Source organism: Mustela lutreola, chromosome 1, assembly GCF_030435805.1.
Source record: "Mustela lutreola isolate mMusLut2 chromosome 1, mMusLut2.pri, whole genome shotgun sequence".
In the NCBI taxonomy this organism is placed as follows: Eukaryota; Metazoa; Chordata; class Mammalia; order Carnivora; family Mustelidae; genus Mustela; species Mustela lutreola.
In genome coordinates, this window is record NC_081290.1 from 164,977,184 (window position 1) to 164,983,362 (window position 6,179).

A 6,179-nucleotide genomic window follows, 5' to 3' on the forward strand; every position below is an offset into this window, starting at 1 on the left:
CTTATTTGCTACCCTTATACCTTATTTGGTGAAGTGTCTGTTCAAAGCTTTTATCCATTGTATTAGTATTCTGTGGCAAAACAAACTATCACATACTTAGTGGCTTAAAATAGTACATCATTTCCATGGGTAAGTACTCTGGGCAATTTTGCTGAGGCCTCTGTTCAGGGTCTCCCCAGGCTGCAAACATGGTGTCCTTCTGGTTGATTTCTCATCTGGTGGCTTGACTAGGGAAGAACCCACATCCTGGCTTATCACGTTGGCAGGATTAATTTCCTTGCAGCTGTATGACCAGGGCCCTGGATTATTACTAGCTATCTCATCTGGAATCTATTCTTGCTCTAGTGGCAGCCTGCAGGTCCTTGCCATGTGGCTCTCTCAGGTCTGCCAAGATAGGGTCTTATGTAACATAAGGTAATCATGGGAATAACATTCCATCATCTTTGCCATAATCTACTGGTTAAAAACAAGTCATGGGATCTACTTGCACTCGGGGGAAGGTGATTATACAAGGATACGACTTATTAGGGGTCACCCTAGGGTGGGCTCATAGATTTATTATTTTATTTGTTTGTCTTTTATTATTATTATTTATTATTTTCTATCTTTTATTATTTAATTTGAGAGTTCTTTATGTTTCCTAGATGCAATTGTTTTTAAAGGTCTCACGTTTTTATTACTGAACTAAACAACTGGTGCAGAAGCATAGTAACAGAAAAATCATTTCTTGATGAAACATGTCTATTGTTCAGGTAGTACTGATGTTTACAGACTCATAGGATATGAGCACATGACCTTCATGTAGCATAAATACATGTGCCATCTCATGTGTGATCCCTTATAGACCCAGCTTAGTTCTTCTCCAATGCCTTCTCTTGGAGTTGCACCTGATTTTATTACCAGTTTTCATCTGAATCCCTGGGGAATGGGATGATTCTGTTTTTGTTTCTTGGCCAGGAATCTCTTGATGCTGAAAGTCGTGTGAGAAAACATGGCAAGGAACAGTCAGCTGCACACACCATGATGGCAGAGAAAAAGAGAGAGCTGGATGCATGTCTTTGAATGAAGTACATAACTTTCTCCCAGTCTGTGACATGTCATTTCATTCTCTTACTAATGTCTTTCAAAGGTCAGAAATGTTGAATGTTGATGAGGTCCAGTTTTTCACTGTGTTCCTTTATGGCTCATGCTTTTGGTGTTGGAGCTAAGAAATCTTTCCCTAACTTGAGGTCACAAAGGTTTTCTTCTAGAAGTTTTGTGGTTTTAGGTTTTATATTTAAGTGCATGATCCATTTTGAGTTAATTTTCGTGTATCATGTCAGAATGCAGTTTGGAGGAGTTTTTTTTTTGTTTTGTTTTGTTTTTTTTGTTTGTTTTTGTTTTTGTTTTTTTTTACACATATGACCATCTAATAGCTGGTATACTGGTCTGTTCTTTTATTGTAATGTTTTTAGCTGGTTTTGGTATTGGGGTGATGCTGATCTTGGAATATGAGTTGGGAAGAATTCTTCCCTCATCTTCAGTTTTCTGAGAGAGTTGGTACGAATTAATATTATTTCTTTCTTAAACTTTTGGTAGAATTTGTCAGTGAAACCACCTGGGCCTGGAAATTTCTTTGTGGGGAAAAATGTCTGTAGTAGATATAATATAATATGGTTGTTCAGGTCATCAAATTCTTGACTGAACATTGGTAGTTTGTGTTTTTTTTTAGGAAAAAAAAACCATGTCCGTTTTGTTTAAGTTGTCAGTTTATGGGCATAAAGTTTTTAATAATACTCTGTCACTCTCCTTTCAGTAAGTACAGACCCTGCAGTGATGTTTCCTCTGTCATGCTTAATACTGGTGATTTTTGTCTTCTCTCCTTTTTTCCTGAAAAAACTAAAAACTCATAAATTTTATTGATCTTCTAAAGAAACATTTTTTAGTTTCATTGATTTTTCTATATGGTTTTCCTGTTTTCTATTTCATTGATTTTTGCTCTGATCTTACTTCTTTTTTTTCTACTTATTTTGAATTTAGTCTGCTCTTCTTTTTCTAGTTTCTTAAGGTGTAAACTGAACTTGGGAGAACTTTCTTCTTTCCAAAAAAGGGGCTAAATCCTACAAATCCTACAAATCCTACAAATTTCCCCAAAGTGTTTCAGTACTATCCTGCAAATTTGTTGTGTTTTTGTCATTTTCATTCAGTTCATAATACTTTCTATTTCTCATTTTGGTTTATACTTTGATTTATGGGTTATTTAAAAGTGTGTTAGTAAATATTGAGAGACTTTCCAGAGAACTTTCTGTTATTTACTTCTGATTTAATTCCATTGTGGCAAGAGAATTTGCACTGTATGACATATTTTTTTCAATTTTTAAGACTTTAAATTTTTGGCCCAGAATATGGTGTATCTTGGGAAGTGTTTTGGGTACACTGAAAAGAACGTGTATTCTATTTTTCTGGGTGGAGTTTTCACTAAGTATCAATTGGATCAAGTTAATGAGTACCATTGCTTAAATCTTCTATCTTCTTACTGATTTCCTGTCTACTTTTTTCAATTATAGAGAGTATTCTTGTATATTATATATATTTATATTTTATATTTTGTATATAAAATATATTACATTATATTTTATATTTTTATACTATATTTTTGTATAGAGACTAATTTTTGACTAAAATTGTCACATTATAGTTTTATCAGTTTTTTGCTTCATGTACTTTGAAACTTTATTATTAGATACATCACCTTTTTTGGAATTGTTTGTCATATGGATGAATTGACCATTTTATTATTATGAAATGACTGTCTTTACCTCTGATTATATACTTTACTCTGTAATCTACTCTGTATGGTATTACTATAGATACTGTAGCTTTCTTTTGGTTAGTGTTAGTTGGTATATCTTTTTCCATCCCTTTGCTTTGAAAATACTTGTGTTTTTATATTTAAGGTGTATTTCTTATAGGCATCATAGAGTGGGTCTTGCTTCTATTTCCAATTTAACAATCACTTCTTTTTATTCAGAGTATATAGACCATTTATACTTAATGTGATTATTAATATAGTTATGTTTAAATTTGTTACCTTGCTAGTCATTTTTAAATTTGTTCCACTATTCTTTGTTCTCGTCTTCCTTTTTCTATTTTTTGGATGGAAAAACTTATAAAACGATTATAACTCTTTGTTTTGTTATTTTAGTGGTTGCTTTAGGGTTTATAATATACATATTTAACTTACCAGTCTATTATTAAGTGTATATATGAGAAACTTACAACAGTATGCTCCCATTTCTCTCAACATCTTTTGTGTTGTTTTGCCATTATATTTTACTTCTACATATGTTTAACCCTATACTACATTGTGATTGTTTTTGTATAATTAATTATTTTGAAAAGATATTTAAATAATTAGAAACAAATTTTATATATTTACCTATGTATTTACCATATTAGGGTTCTTTGTTTTTTTCTGTGGATCTATATTTTTGTCTGGTATCATTTTTCATCTTCCTGTAAGACTTTCTTTGCCAATTTCTTATACTCCAGATTTGCTGGATAGTGATGAATTCTTCCAGTTTTTGTATGTCTCAAAAGTTATTATTTTGTCTTTGTTTTTTTAAAGATATGTTTACACTACAGAATTTTAGGTAGACAGATTTTTCTTCCAGTAACTTAAAGATGTTGCTTCATTGCTTTTTGGCTTGCATTGTGGCTGATGAGGTATCTGCTGTCATAGTATCCTATTCCTATGTATACAGAACTTCCTTTTTTCTCTGTATGCTTTTAAGATCTTTTAAATTTATCACTGTTTGATTTGATTATTTTGTTCTATGTGTAGTTTTCTTCTGTTTCTTGAACTTGGCCTTTATTGAGAGCCTTGAATCTATGGTTTTACAGTTTTTATCAAATTTGAAGAAATTTCAGCCAATATTCAAGTGTTTTTCTGTCTTTTCTTTCTTCCTCTCCTACTTTGACTCCAATTACACATACAGAAGGTCACTTGAAATTGTTCCATAGCTTAATGCTGTGTTTATTTAAAAATTCTCTATTCTCTCTGAATTTCATTTGGAATAATTTCTATTGGTATGTTTTATTTTCTTCTGCAATGTTTAATCTGCTACTAATTCTATACCATTCAGTTTTATTTTAGCTGTTGTAGTTTTCATCTAAGTCCAACTTTTTGTATCTCCTATGTCTTTATTTAGCTTTGTGAATTACAGTTATAAAAGATGTTTAATATCCTTGTCTACTAATTCTAAAATTTGTGTCAGTTTGGGATGGTTTCAACTGATTACTCTTTTTCAACATGGTTGTATTTTCTGGTTTCTTTATATACCTGATAATTTTTTGATTAGATGCCAACCATTGTGAATTTTACCTTGTTGGGTGCTGGATATTTTTATTTTCTTACAAATATTCTTGAACTCCTGTCTGTGATGAAACTGGAAATAGTTTGACCTTTGGGTCTTGTGCTTAAAATTTGCTAGGTGGGACCAAAGCAGTGCCTGGTCTAGTGTTTATTATTACTTCCCCTCTTGAGGCAAAGTCCTAGAAATGTGAAGTTTTACAGTATGACTGATGAGAGCAAGCATTGTTCCTTGACTTTTGTGAACACTGGGTACTTTTTCCTTTAAACCTTTTGGATGCTTCTTTCCCTGGCCTTGGATATTATTTACACATATACATGAGCTGATCAGTACTCAGCTGACTACTCAGTGGAACCCTTCTCCTGATCTTCAGGGTTTTCTCTTTGTACATCTCTTTCCTCTTTTATTTTGCCTTGGAAACTTTAACTTCCTTGGTCTCTCTGGACTCTCAAGTCTGTCTTCTCACTAGAGGAATCTGCTGGGCTCCATCTTGATTCCTCTTCCTTGTTTCCTTGATCTGGAAACTCAAAGCAAGACTACTGTAGGGTGCATTTTGTTTCTTGTCTTTTAGAAATCAGTCTGTTGTTGCCTAATGTACAGTATCTTAAAAGTCATTGCATTACATATTTTTGTCAATATTTTGAATGTTTTAAGCAAGCAGGTAATTGTCTCTCGTACTTGATTAGAAATCTTAATCCTCCTTATTTTTTCCGTAATTTTATTACCATTTAATGGTATATATTTATTTGTTTTTTCTTTCTTACTTATTAAAATGGAAGCTCCATGAAATCAGAGATCTCTTTGTTCACTACTGAGTCCTCTTTAGCAAGAATAGTGCCTGTAACATAATAAGTGTTCAATAAATATTCATTAATGAATGACAGAATAAGCAATGTATGAATACATCCTAACACCTAGCCACTATTTCAGCACATAGGTCCCCTCATGCCCTCTAACCGTGTCAGGTCCCTGCCTCTGTGCTTCTGCTCATGCTAGTTCCTGCCTGATAAATTCTTCCCTCTCCTCTCTAAAATGTTTACACATCTTTTATATTCTAGTTCCCATATGTCCTCCTCCATAAATTTGTCTCTGTTGTTCTGGTTGACCCAGATTTCTTCCTCTTCCAAGACCTTTCAGCACTTAGAGTCAGAACCACATAAATTATAATTCCAATCCTCCTTAGTAAGGGAATGTGAGCTCTTTGATGACTTTCCCTCTGCACCTAGCACAGTACTGGTCTCAAAAAATACATGTTGGTGATGGTTGGGATCTCTGCTCTTTGTATACCTTGTGGGTGGAGAGGTTCTCTTATTCTTTCCCAGTTTCAATTTTTTTCCAGAGTAGTGCCTGACATGATTTCTGGGCTGGTAACGTATCCTTTTTAAAGTTTCCAGAACCCAAGTGTCTTAATTGAGTTGGAGCAGAGAATTTGGAAGACATTTGAGTTAAAAGCACAGGGTTTGAAAATGGGCTCTGGAAAAAAAGGAGGGGCAGTTGGGGTGAGGGACAAGTATTTGGTGAGCATTCATTTATTCTATCTGGTCACTTTGTTCATTATCTCTTTTAATTGTCTCCATAGAACCATAGCCTCACTAAGTTAATATCAAGGCTGATATGTTGAAACAATGTCATTTGTTAATGAAGATCAATAACAGAGAGTGATTGGATTTATGGCAAAACAGGGTGTTATGGACTGAATTGTGTCCCTTCTGCCATTGATGTGTTGAAACCCTAACCTTCGATATATTTAAAGATGAGGTCTTTGAGAGGTTATTCAGGTTAGATCAGATCATGTGAGTGTGGCCTTCATGATAGGATTTGTGTTCT

General features: G+C 33.6%; 1 pseudogene; it reads right to left on the bottom strand.

The window, feature by feature from the left end:
• Positions 1-838: 838 nt before the first annotated feature.
• On the bottom strand, positions 839-993 carry LOC131820079 (large ribosomal subunit protein eL39-like; annotated as a pseudogene).
• Between the last annotated feature and the right edge of the window lie 5,186 nt (positions 994-6,179).